This window comes from Sceloporus occidentalis, unplaced genomic scaffold (assembly GCF_023333645.1).
Source record: "Sceloporus occidentalis isolate IW3139 unplaced genomic scaffold, rSceOcc1.0.p SCAF_3, whole genome shotgun sequence".
NCBI classification, from domain to species: Eukaryota; Metazoa; Chordata; class Lepidosauria; order Squamata; family Phrynosomatidae; genus Sceloporus; species Sceloporus occidentalis.
In genome coordinates, this window is record NW_028316983.1 from 186,385,041 (window position 1) to 186,399,376 (window position 14,336).

General features: G+C 39.5%; 1 long non-coding RNA gene across 1 annotated transcript in view; it reads left to right on the forward strand.

Annotated features, from left to right (window-relative positions):
* The window catches only part of LOC149317221 (uncharacterized), a 31,369-nt gene that overhangs the window by 10,988 nt on the left and 6,045 nt on the right, over positions 1-14,336 (forward strand). Inside the window, exon 2 of the long non-coding RNA XR_016280606.1 lies at positions 9,789-9,909. This is a non-coding gene — a long non-coding RNA (uncharacterized LOC149317221). The remainder of the gene's footprint in view (positions 1-9,788; positions 9,910-14,336) is intronic.

Below are 14,336 nucleotides of genomic sequence, written 5' to 3' on the forward strand. Positions count from 1 at the left end.
ATTATTTTGCATTTTACAAGACTTAGCAGTGAAACATATAATATCTTTTAGGATGCATACAAGAACACATTTGCGTATGTTTAAGCCCTCTTGACATATTATTGACTTTGAAATGCTATTTCAATTGCCTTTGCCTTGCACAAACAAAACATCCAGTCTTATTGTTGGGGAATGTACCCTGTGTAACAAATGGTTTACAACCAGAGTTTTATAGCTCAATCCTTAGTCAGAATTATACAGCACTGTGCTTAGTAGGGCTTACTTCCTAAAGAACCAGCACTGGTTCAAGAGCACAGGGTTTGTGCATTTAAGCTACAACAGTTTGGCCTTGTTGCCACATTTATTTTACAACAGCAGAAGTAGAACTGAGGAGTCCTAATGCACAAACCTTGTGAACTTGGACCAGTGCTGGCTTTAGGCAGATTAAAACTCTTGTTAAATGTAAAATGTCATAAATATATCAACCCCATATTGGATCCCAGAGTTTCTCAAATTTCTTCAATAACCTACATAGGCTCCATAGTTTTGCTTTACACTTATACATTATATCAGAATATGTCTGCTGCCAACTAACCTTCTTTCCTTCTTTCCTCTCTCATTGCATCACTTTAGGCCAGTGGTTCCCAACCTGTGGGTCGGGACCCCTTTGGGGGTCGCCTAAGACCATTGGAAAACACCTATTTAATTACAGTTATGAAGTAGCAATGAAAATAATTTCATGGGTTTGGGTCACCACAACATGAGGAACTGTATTAAAGGGTCGCGGCATCAGGAAGATTGGGAACCACTGCTTTAGGCCTTCTGGATCTCATAGCACCTTTGAGACTAACTGAAAGAGAGTAGTTGGTAGCACAAGCTTTCGTAGTTTTGGGTCTTCCTCAGATGCATGAGGTCTCTGAAGAAGTAGACTCAGATCTATGAAACCTCATGCTACCAACTTCTCTCTTTCAGTTAGTCTGAAAGGTGCTACAAGATCCTTTGGCATACTGATTTTCCAGAGGCTATGTCTTTGAATTTAGGCCTTCTGTTACCCTCTTTCCCAGTGGGGTGCTTATTTATCTCTTATTTCTTTTCTGAAGAATTATAATCTCAGTGGGTATGCCTGCTAGCCAACCAGTTTTTTATTACATACTTTCACAACTTTAGATACTCCCTTGTGATCACACCAGGTGCCCAAATAAATTTAGTTGTATGTGTGCAAGTATACAATTGTGGGAGAGTATGAAATTTATTCTTTATTTTAATTATACTATTTTCATATCAGCCAGAAGTGGAAATTATGGGGCCCTCTAGATGCTGTACCACTGCCTATATTGGTTAGGCCTAGCAACTTTAGGACTAGCAACCTCTGGACATGATTCTAGATTCCCTGTTATAAGCAGAACTGGGGCAGGTCAGATTTATACTTAGACCCAGTGAAATCAATGGGACTGAAGTCAGTGTTGCCTTCAACATTTTAAACCCAACCTATTCAGACACCCCCTCCCAAGCCCCCTCATTATTCCAAACCAACTATGCATAGAAATAGTAAAAGCAAATGTTATTGCCTGTAATCTAGCCTCAAGCATGGCTGACACTTTGGGATGAGCCACCCCTGGAGACTGATTGATCTGGTTGGTTCAGAGATAACTATGGAAAGCATTCATCAGTACTGTGGCTATTGGGTGATATATGTGGTTAACACTGGACCAGTGTGTCAACATGTCTCTTTTTTCTCTCAGCCTCCTTTTACATACTAGTCAAACAATTATGCAGAAGTAATGGGCAAAAGGTAGAGTTCAGGTAGTGGGAAACCTGTGATAAATCCAACATGTAACATATAAGCCCTGTGTGAAGGACACCAGTAATGATGCTGTGAGGAAGGCTTATGCTTTTTAGCCCCATTGCATCTGTACTGCACCACCTGGTGGAATTCTTTTGAATGGTGAATAGGTTATTAATTTCATGTTCAGCAATCCATAAACAGCCATTCACAGCCTGCAGCAACATCTCAATAATTATTTATTATTTTTTAAAAGTATATCCTTTTTGACAATATCTCCATTCACATGTAACACTTCATGTATATCTACCGCATATACTCAACTATAAATCGACCTCATGTAGAAGTCTAGAGCAGGTTTGGGGGCCAAAATTATGGATTTTTATATGATCCGAGGATAAGTCGAGGGTAAAACTTATGGGAATGTAACAAAGGATCTAAAGGATGAAGCAAAGGAAAACAATGCCAAGGAAAATGCAAAATTCCAGCAGGCATAACTGTTTGTGCCATACTAAAGGCCGAATTAGAGAACTGACAAGGGTCAGTGCTTCCATTACAGATTATGCTCTTATATCTCACCAGGGGATAGTTCCTTTTTAAAATAAGAGTTAAAGTACAGTACATACATTGACCTGTGGATAAATCAACCCAGGTTTTTGGGTCAGTTTTTAGATTAAAATTTTTAGACTTATACATGAATATATACAGTAAATAAGCTGGCTGCTTCCTCTGCCTTCAGAAACTATCCTGCCAAATCATATTGGATATCATGCCTGAGAGGCAGGCTTGGTGGCTAGTTTAAACCAAATTACCTTTAAAATTAATGTTTGTAAAAAATGATTTCATATATATATATATATATATATATATATATATATATTATAAAAATAAATAAAAGTCTGGCTGTTATTACTGTGTCCCAACCCTCTTACTGGAAGAATAATGACTGTTTGAATTTAAATATTTTAACTTTAACATTTTATTGGCAGTTGTTCATTGTTAAGTTTCTTTTTAATCATTTTATAGTGCAAGAAATGTAATTCAGAAACAAATGCTTCCGTTAACATAAATTCAGCCAAAACAACTTGATTTAAAATATGATGTTATAGAACAATTATTTAAGCTAGTGGCCATAAAATCTGAACTGCATTTTGCAAGTGCAAGTTATGTGCAATCCTTTCCCAGTAAAGACAATCACAGGTTTTTCAGAGGCATGTGGATGTAAGGCTTGGTATGCATATCAACTTTTATATTGTGTGTGAACAAGATGGGCCTGTGAACAGACTGGGAAGAAGTAAGTTGTGAATCTTGCAAAAGGGCACTGCTTCAGTGAACCCACCTCATGGGATGGAAAAATAGAATAAGTGTCAATAACTGCTTCTTGTCATACTTGCTTGGATTATTTTCACTTTTCAGGAATGACCTATTGCTCAGTGTATCACTGATCACCTCTTTGTTGGATGACAAGCTCATTATGTTTGTGTGGAAAGGATCTGCTTCTTTGAAAGGAACAAATATGTCACACCTCCAGAAAAAATAAATAAATAACCGAGCTCAGAGAGTTCTCCCACTTCCATGTATTTCTTTCCAGTTCAGTGTCTAGTTCTAATGGTTTTGAGAAAGACCAAGGCTAATTCAGTTGCCCTGGCAGTTGTGTATTCTCAAGTTCAAAAGGCATTGCACACAAGGAAGAAATGAACTGTCAGTGGAAGAGTACATGTTTCAGAGGATGCCTAGTTCAGCCCCTCATATCTCTATATTCTCTTCTCCCCCATCCGTCTTGCCTTTGAGAAGCTGATAAGTCAGGCATAAAAGCAACAGCCTTACTGTGCCTGGGACTGAGATACACTACCTTCGTACATGCAGATTCCATTTAGGTATCACAGCAGACAGCTGTAGATGGTCTTACCAATTTGTCTGATCCTTTTTAAAAAGCCATGAGCTTACAGTACCACCAAGACATGAAAAAATACCACCAGAACAAGAACTTTCATGACCATTCATTTACTCACCACTCTGTTTGTATTCCTCTTGGTGTAAGACGCCTCTTTCTAAGAAGAGTGCCATTGGTTTTGAAGGAACTGATCAGTGGACTGACACCAATAGTCTATTCTCAGCTGATGTTCACCAATCCTACAACCTTTTATACCCATTTTGCCTGGTCAGTACAGCTTTGTTGTGGAGATTCCATGTGATTAAGCGACTCCTCCTTAGTTTGTTTTCCTCTCCAAGGGTTGCACAGCTTCACTTCGTTGCCTAGCATCATCCCTTCTAGAAAAATTGGAGCTGCCATTAATATTGGTGCTACTGCTACAATAAGAAGTAAATTATAGTATCAGAGTTGGCTGGAAAAGATAGTACCAACAGCAGTGAATGAGGTAAGGGGGTCTTTGCTTTTGTTTTTTTTAAAGCCATAGAACAGATGTAAAAAATTATTTAAGTTGCAGAAGGCTAAATCTCTGTGCACTTAAAACTGAATGATGCTTATTCAGAAAACAAAGTGCTCAGCCATTTAGATAATGCAAGGCAATGTTCTGTTGTTTTTATTCAATCAAGTCTCATTACAAAAGCTGATAAAATAGCATATAATGGAATATTCAAATGCTTCACACATTCCTTCCTCCCCTTGCCCCTAAACAGAGGAAAAGCAGTATAGATAAGATAAAACAAAACAAACATGGATGTAGGCCTATGGGCCAGGGAGGATGCACCATTACTGCAGACTTTCCACTGTGCAGGTGGGGAGGGAGAGGGGGATGGAGAAGCCCTCTCAAACCAACGGTGGAGATTTTCACTCCTGTGGCTCTTCTAGACTGTCCTACTATCAGTAGGGCTAAAAAAGGAGCATTCTTCTGGCAGACCACAGTCAGATCCCTGGATACACCTCCAGATTTTTTTGGAGGGGACAAAATGTTTGGCTGTGCTGGTTGGAAGATTCTGGGAGTTGTGGTCCAAAAAGACAGCTGGTCAACTTTTAGGGAAACAGGGATTTTCATAGTCCTGGAGCTACACAGTGAATTGGAGTGAATGGGAGGAAAACTTTCAACAAGCAAGAAAGCCCAAGCAAAATTGGGAATCATTCATTAGCCCTCTCTGTACTCTTTCACACTACAGTTATAGCACTGTATTCCCCTTTAGCTGTCATGGCTGCATCCTGTGGGATCCTGGGGTTTGTATTTTGGTGAGACACACAAGAATTCTAAAAACTCCTTCCTGAACTACAAATCCCAGGATTTCATAGGGTGGGAGTACAGCAGTCAAGATAGTGCTGTAATTGCATAGTGTGAAAGGGTGTTTTGCCTCAGCCTATGCTCCCAAACAACATTATTGTTACAATAAACAAGTATCGGGAATGCTTACCAGAGCTCCTTAGAGGAAGAGTGAGGTGAGAAAAAGTACAAAATAGCATTTAAAATAATGTAAGTAATGGCAATGATTAGCCTGCTTACAACAAGATCTTTTAGCACCTTTGAGATCGAGCTCCAATCCACATCGCAGAAATAATCCACTTTAGCAAGTACATAGCAATAACAAGTACATGTCTATACCGCTTATCAGTGCACTTAAGCACTCCCTAAGCAGTTTACAAAGTATAAGCTAATTGCCCCCCACAATCTGGATACTCATTTCAGCGACCTTCCTGGAAGGATGCAAGCCTGAGTCGAGCTTGAGCCCTTTTGCTGGTATGGAACTCACAACCTTATGGTTTGTGAGTGAGTGGCTGCAATATAGGCATTTAACCACTGCGCCACCAGGGCTCTAACTGCCCTGGCTTAATGCTAGGGAATCCTGGAAACTGTAGTTTATTGTGGCACCAGAGCTCTCTGAGAAGGCAAAATGTTTCACAAAACTACAGTTCCCAGAATTCCCCAGCACTGAGCCAAGGCAGTTCAAGCGGTCTCCAACTGGATTATTTCTGCAGTATGGATAGGACCCAAGAGGTTTGTTACATTAGCAACGCCATCAGATGTGTGAACTAACTTGTTAGTTAAAATTACTGTGTGAAATGCAGTCTATACCACTTGCCTTTTAGCCCTCAATCTGGCAGAGTTGACCCAAGAGATTTAGCTGCCTGGGGCAAAGGACAGGTCAGTCCCTCCCACATTCCTTGTCCAGAATCTGATAGAACTGGCAGCTGGATTTCACAGGCCTCCACCTCCTGAGGGAAGCAATCTAGGCTAGGAGGTGCAAGACATGCACACTAACCCATCAATGTTGTTGTTCATCTTGTCATGTTGCCCAGTGTAGATGCCTCACCCTTCTCAAAGGTAGAGTTGGACTTGCAAAGTCTAACTGATCTTACTCACTAGCCCACCAAGTGCATCTCACTTACTAACACTGAGTATCTGCTTGCCACTGCCTGCTCAGACAAATGCTGCAGCCGAAGTGGTGGTGCCAGTATGCATCGCACTAACAAGCAAGTGCTTGATCGCTTGGCAGCTCTTCCAAACAACATTCTTGGAAGTCAGCTAGGCGAGGCAGCCAGACAACTCCAAGGCCAGCTAGACAACGGCATCTTTGCTGCCATGGCATATGTTCTGGAGGATGGGAGCATCTAAGGAACAGCCGCTTCTGTTCTCAACACAGACCACACAAGCTGTATGCCCATTTTGGGGACTGGTTCTTACTGGGGAAGGCCCCTGGAAAGATCCTGTAGAGCTGCTGCCAGTCAATGTAGACAATACTAAACTAGATTGGTCTAGCTAGATATCTGATAGACCTTCCAGTGCCAGTGTTTTTTAATGCTATAAACAATATCCCATGGTTAGAGAGCCTGCAGAATTTGAAGGACTGTCTGGGGGTGGGGTGAGGATAATATTTAAATATGATGCCACTCTGTGTCACATCTAGTTGGCTTCACACAATGCTATTGAATTATTATTGTAGATTAGCAGACATCATTTCAGTTTTTTTAAAAAAAGGAAGATGCCCTTTTTCCCCATATGGGGAAAATAGGACTGAATGCTCTGACACATTATTAAAACCAGTAGTCAGGCACATATAATACAGATGTTAAGAGTGAGGGCATGTGTAGCTCTAGAGCAGGATCTCTATCTGAAAATGTGGTTTGAAGTCTGGAGCTTGGAACGTTGCTTTAAAAAGAACTGTGTATCCTGATCTCTCTCCTTATGTCTCTTTATCTTTAAATCAGACTTGGACTGGACAACCTTTGAAACAGAAGAGTTTAAAAACAGTTTTCTGGTAGCTCTTTAGGCATGCAATAAGTTTCTGTCAACGGGGGCATGTGGCCACGTTATGGAACAGGGAGTGCCATCTTGTCTTTTACCTCAGGGAGAAACGTGTCTTTGGATGGATTTTACACCAGAAGGTTCTTTGTTGTTCTTATAATAAAAACATTAAAGCTCATTGCAACTGAGGGGGAGGAAAAAATCAACACAGGCAAGTAAATAGTTCCAGAGCCAGAATTTCAATAGAAACAAGTTTTTCATGACTTGACATCTGGTTCACCTCACAGAGTTCACTGTATGACTGAGTTTCATTTTCCGCTGTGTGGCCAGATCTGATTAGCAGACTGAGTATGTCTTGTTTTGGCAAGACTAAAAAAAGAAAAAGGCCTGTTGGGATAGGGAAAAACCTGAACTCTGTACTGGAAATAATCCAGGAATACATGCTGATAAAAACTCTTTCCTTCACACTTTTAGCTCATCTGTACTTTAGAACTGGATTGTGAGAGTTTGGATGTAAAAGATTATAGTAACACAAAAAATAAATTTTAGACCAGGGCTATTAAATATCTCTCTCCCCAGATATTATTGGCCTCCAGTTCCTATTAGCCCTAGCCAGTCGGCCTAATGGGGAAGCATGATGGGAGTTGTAGTAAAAAACTGGAGGAATAGTTTCCCAAGTTGTGTTACAGGCTTGTTTAAAATCAGCTCTATTACTGTTAAAATTTGTTTATCTAGGATGTAACATGGTTAAAAAAAAGTTTAGCTGACTACAGTATAATCTCCATTTCTCATCTTTTCTTCTTTGCAATAAAACAATTTTTCATGACGTGGGATTAGGGAACTGACAGTGGTGAGGATCAATGGGCCCGAACAGACAGGCCAAAATAAAGCTGCTTCAGGTCACTTCGGAGGTATGCTGTTTAAATTACATATGCATCTTAAGAGACCAGAAGCTGTGCCAAAGCTGTGCTCCAGTTCTTAGGACTAGAGCATGGATTTGGTGCGGCTTCTGGCTTCTTATGACGCATGCATCATTTAAACAGCATACTTCCAAAGTGACTCGAAGCAGCTTTATTTTGGCTTCTCTGTTCGGGCCCAATGACTCATTTTTGGGGGGGAAATCAGTGCTCAAAAGCAGCTAAGCTGGACTTTGTGAGCACCCTTTGCTGTTGACTAACCTGAATCATGAGAGCTAGTGTGGTGTAGTGGTTTGAGTGTTGGACAACAATTCTGGAGAACAAGGTTCAAACCCCGAGAAAGCCATGGAAACTCACTGGTTGACCCTGGGCAAGTCACATTCTCTCGGTCTCAGTGGATGGCAATAGCAAACCCTCTCTGAAGAAATTTGACAAGATAGGGTTGCCTTAGTCATAATAAGTCAAAAACAACTTGAAGGCACACAACAGCAACAACCTGTGTCTCCTTTCAGCGAACAGGATTTTGCTTGATTTCTTCTGCTTGGAAAATTAGGGTAACTGGCAGAGGAGCAACTTAATCCTATTTTGAGCCAAATCCAAATTTGACCGAAAAAACAAGATGCCTTGTTTTAACTTGTAGAACCTAAACCAAATTGCAGTGGAAAGGGCTTAAACTAAATATTATTTTTCTGTTTTGTTGCTAAGCACCTTCAAGACAACACTGACTTATGGCAACCCTATCCTAGGGTTTTCTTGGCATGATTTATTCAGAGGAATGTTGCCATTCCCTTCCTCTTAGGCTGAGAGGGTGTGACTTCCCAAAATCACCCGGTAGATTTCCATGGCTGAGCAGGGATTAGAACCCTAGCCCCCCCCCCCCCCCCCGCCCGCAGAGTCCAATTCTCAAACCACTACACCACATCTATCAATCTCATAGAATCGTAGAATCGTAGAATTGGAAGAGACCGCAAGGGCCATCCAGTCCAACCCCCTGCCATGCAGGAAATCCAAATCAAAGCATTCCCAACAGATGGCCATCCAGCCTCTGCTTAAAGATCTCCAAATAAGGAGACTCCACTACACTCTGAGGGAGTTTGTTCCACTGTCAAACAGCCCTTGTCAAGAAGTTCCTCCTAATGTTGAGGTGGAATCTCTTTTCCTGTAGCTTGGATCCATTGTCCCTGGTCCTGTTCTCTGGAGCAGCAGAAAACAAGCTTGTTCCCTCCTTGATGTGACACCCCTTCAAATATTTCCCATGCAGGATCAAAATGGCTTATAAGATTGAAACAGATGATAGCTGATCATTAAAGGGCTACTTTAAAAAGTATTAAACTATCATATTAAAAACAGTATTCAGTTTAAAACAGATTAAAGGGATTTAAAATATAACCAATGAAGGGAAAAGCAAGCAATTAAAGGAGAAAGCCTGTCTAAATAAAAAGGTCTTTGCTTCCTGGAAGGAGAACAAAGAGAGGACTAGTTAGTTCTTCCTAATTTGTTAGGAAGAGGTTCCTGATGGTACAGGTAGGTCTCAATGTATCTTTGGATTGTGCTTCCAGATCTGAGACTGACCTAAATAGGAGAAGCAAGTTTTACAGAAAATAACTGGAGACCAGGCAAATGTATTCCAGTGGAGTTGATATAGCCACAAATTTTGCTCAACCCACCACTAGTTTTAAAGAGATTCGCAGCACAAAACACCAGAGGTTATCTTTTCCGGGAGAAATGTGCAGATGCTTTACAGTGGGAAAAGAAGGGGCAGTAACTACTGTTCCCAGCGAGTAGGGGTTGGCAGGGGTGAGCTGGCTTGCAGCTTCACAAGAGCACACAGAAAACTATTGGTAAGAATGGTGTGGAGAGAGATCTTGTAGTACCTTTGAAACTAACACTCAAAGAATTGTTTTGTTATGTCATCCACAGCAGACTTCCAAGGTGAAGAAAGCACATCAGGAGAGAAAGAGGCAGGGCATCTCCTGCTATGCCCTCTCCAGCAGACCTGCCAAATGAAGGAAGCAGACTTCAGTTTCTCACCACCCTCCAGGCAAGTAGAAGAAACAGTTTCCAAGCAAGGCAAAAACACACCAGGATCCAAATTCCTTCCACCCCCTCATATCCTCCTCGAAACTGGAAAGGGAAGCCCCTTCCTTCAAGCAAAACCAAGACCAGGTGAAATATTGCAAATTGGAGCAACATAAATTAAAATTTGTCTCTACAAGCTCACTGCCTCAAGAGGTGATAGATTTTTCTTCAGCTGAAGTTTTTAAAAGCACAGATTAGGCAGCCACCTATTAGGGTTCCTTTAATTGTGCATTTCCTTAACAGACAGGGTTTAAATTATATTATTCCAATTCTGTGTTGTAGACTAGTCTCTATAGACAGACTTGTAGTAATCTAATCTAACCCCTGTCTGTTAAGGAAATGCACAATTAATGCAACCCTAATAGGTCAATTGTCTAGTTTCTTTCTTTCCAAAACTTCAGTTGAAGAAAATCTACTAGTGGTGTAGACTTGCGTTGATTAACTTGGATTCAAGCCACTTCAGTGACATGACTTGGACTCAACATGGCAATAAATGATGTACTGACTCGACTCAACTCAAGGCTTGAGGAGGGGGTTGATATCTATTCAGCAGCCTGTCCCTGCTGCACATTGGAAGCTTAGAATTCTATGATTCTATTATTCTACAAAGCAGGAAATTGTGCATTTTAAGCCCTTCATATATTCAAACTTTGTGAGAATCCCTGATGTTTGGTGCCTTTCATACAACAATCGGATATACTGTATTGCATACTGTTGTTTTAAACCCAGATCATTTGTTGTCCTAAACTTAATGCCTCAAGGTCAATCCATCCCAATAACCAATTTAAAGATTAAAATCTTTAAAAGATTAAAATGAATGACATATTGTATAAACATTCACGGTAATTATTGTCCAACTAATTTTGGGTACAGTCAAGCAAGACATTTTTGTTTTGTTTTTGGCCTGAATTATACCTGGCTCTTCTGTGCATTTTTAAAGTAAATGCATTTTTAAATATTCCACGTAAATTGAAATACATACTATTTAGTTAACGTATTCATGTTGGTTAATTTTTCTAAGTGACTGGATCTTTCACATAAAATATATTCTTATAAAAACAAATTGTTGGTGGGTCTCTGTTGTCAACATTTTCCTTGACCAGAAAAATGTACAGCTCTACTGAAAGAAAGTGGATAGACAAGAATTAAGATTTGGGAGGCCATCCCAAGGGCTGTTTTCATAATCTATTATTAATTCCAAAGGACATTTCTAGCAATGAAATAAGAGTTAATTCTAAATTTTAAAAAACATGAAATTAATTTTTCAACATAGAAAAATATTTTAAAGATTATTGAATCAGCAAACAGAATTTGGACCCTGAAGGCATAACAAAGAATTCAAAAACTTTACTGTCATAGTTCTCTTTCAGCAAATATTATGGCATGAGTGTACTATAATTGCAAAGTTTAATTTTATGATGTTAATTTAACACACAAGAGAAAACTCATGTCCCAATTATTTGTCCTATCTCCTTTCTCCCACAGTATTTTGGTGTCATTTTCATTTGCTGAAAACCTTCAGGTTTTATTTTCACTTGACCTTTACTATTTCTGAAGCTTATTTCAGGTTAGAAAGTTCTTTCAAGCAATGGAAAGAGAAATGACTTTTTGCCTTTAGATCCTGAAAGCTTTCACTTCTATTTTAAGGCAACCCTGGATTCAGTTTCTGAAGGATTTGGCTATGGAATAGTTGGCAATTTATTCTTGATAGCCCTGCATACTTTGCAACCAGATCCTCTGCCATGTCATTGTTAGCATATATTTTAGTACACAGAAAACAGGTGCCACAGAGTTATTACAAGTACACTTTGCAACTGCATCAGAACTCTGCTTGCTAGAAACAGTAGAAAATCTGATTTATTTATAGAGAAGAATTTATAAGTTTGTCACCTGTGGCTGATCCAGGTTTTATCACTGCTGTCTCTATAATGAAGTAGAAAGTCTCATTATAATGTTAGTTTGAATTCTGATTTTACAGAGTTCTTCAAGCAATCAGTTCAAATTATTCCCTTGCCTGTTGAGCACCCCTAAACCAGAAATTTGAAATCTTCCAGAAACCTAAACTTTTTGCCACCAGCTACCCACTTCCGCCTTCAAGGTGGTGGCTGTAGCACTCTAGCACATTCATTTCTCAGATCCTAGTCTCTCTCTAGTCTCACATCTCTTACATAACACAAGTAGCGAATGAACAAGATGCAAGGCTGGAGAGAAACAAAAGAGCAGGAATACCACAACTGCTGCCTCAAAGATGGAAGTGGGCAGCTCATGGCAAAAAGATTCTGGAGGCAGACTGAGGATCTGTGAAATGGCACGTCTCTAAGCATAGTGCTTGGCGTGAATACGAACGTTGGGTACTTACCGTGATACGTTCATTTCCAGCAGACGAGGGTCCTGACATCCTCCTGCCATTTCACAGATCCTTACAAGTCTCTCCAGCCTCACAATTACACTACAGTTCTGCACTAGGCTATGTGTATATCCCAAGATCCCAGTGCAAAAATGGTTCTAGTCCCAACCTGTATTTTAGCTTGTATTGTTTCAAAGGAAACAGTACAATACTCACATGTAATTGACATGTGCATAGGTGTGTATACTGTTACAGACAAAAGGCATGCTGTTCTAGGTATGATGTTCTTTTTAATTCATGTTACCACATTATAGAAAGAGACTGTGCAGTTATTCTACATTTCACAAATCTATGAATGTCATCTGCAAAACACTCACCTGCATGTTAACCGACAAGGGGCCTCTCATTATTTTCTCTTGAGATTGTTCTGAAACAATCTCCATGAGCCCTGGTTATATCTGAAAATTCCATCTTCTTCTTACAGCCAATAGCTTTTGTTTTCCTGTGATCTATTAGTTTTGCTGCTTAACTCCATGCACTAATACTCTAAGCTGAAGACAGAGTGGAAACAGATAGGTTCTTTTAATTTCTTGGTGATACATGACTTAGCAGTTAAAACTGAGAAATGTACATGTGCAGTATACCATCTCCAAGACAAGCAAAGGCTTATCAGTATCTCCAAAGCACCCCTTCCGCATAAGTACATTGGTAGAATGCTTAATAAATTCTCAATGGCTAATAATATAATCATGTCACTATTGGGGTGTGTTATGTTTAAACTAATTGCTTGACAGAAATAACATATGGATTAAAGTGATGTGCAGTACTCTGCCTACTAATTTAAAAATCCTTTGACATGGCATTACACCAGCATTATAGAAAGAGGTGATGTAGAACTGGTTAATGATCTGATTTTTTAAACCACTAAATATGTTATAATAGCATCTAGTTTTTGTTCTGTGTGTTTGCCTAGAGCAAATCTATTTTATTTTCATTCTATTTTAACCCATAATCGGGGGGAAACTTGGTTATTTTATCAAAACAGCAATGAACTATTATGTTTAATAACTATTTGGCAAGCAGCCTTTTAAAAAATCTTCTGCTTTTGAGACATTGCAGACATTCCAACATGATGCACCATAGTAACTATGCCCTATGACAGCTGCACATACACACACACACACACCCTTAGGCAGGGAAAACTGACTGGGTGGTCTGCAGTGTACTGCTACATTTAATGGACCAAAAGACAAATAAAGTAGACTAAGGGAGAACCAAAACATTGCAATTACTGCTGAATACCAAACAGAACAAGACTCAGTAATATGAAGGCATGAAATTAAAATGCAAATGACAAGGTGGGCTTGTAAATTAGAGGCATTATTGGGTTAAAAATAAACCCAAATACATCACACAAAACTGGCATGTCTGTGAATGCTACAGAAGAAAATGCTATTAGGAATTTTAAAAAGCTGGGCATCTTCTGACTCTGAATACCAGGTGAATATTTAAAAGATGCAATCTAAATGGAATAAATGAAACATAAGATACAATTTAATGTTATGAACATTTGTTCTCTAGCTCTAAGTTCTTGTCTCAGGTTGTATCCAGTTATGTCATGCTGGAGCAAGTTCCTTTCATCTGCAGAAATCTCAGGTTAGTACTTGTGGCATGGCAGTGTCAAGTGTGTAACTTTGATTCCATTTGTGCAAACAAATGACTTCAACTAAGTGTTGCTTGTGTTCATTGTTCCTCCCTAAGCATTGTGTGCAACTGCTAGAAAAATGTTGCTAGCTTGTTTACTTTTCCCACTAGACTAATGTTGGATACAATCACTGACAAGCTAGTTAAGCTTCTTAACTCAGTAACTTTTTGGAACTTACTTTATGGGGAACAAAACCTCTCCTAAATGAAACTACTTAATTCCCAAGTCTTTCAAGTCTTCAGGAAAATTACAATTGTTGCACAAAACACTGGTTTGCTTTACGTCAATTCATAATGTCTAAGGTTTCCCCTTAACCTATTACCAAAAAGATTAACTA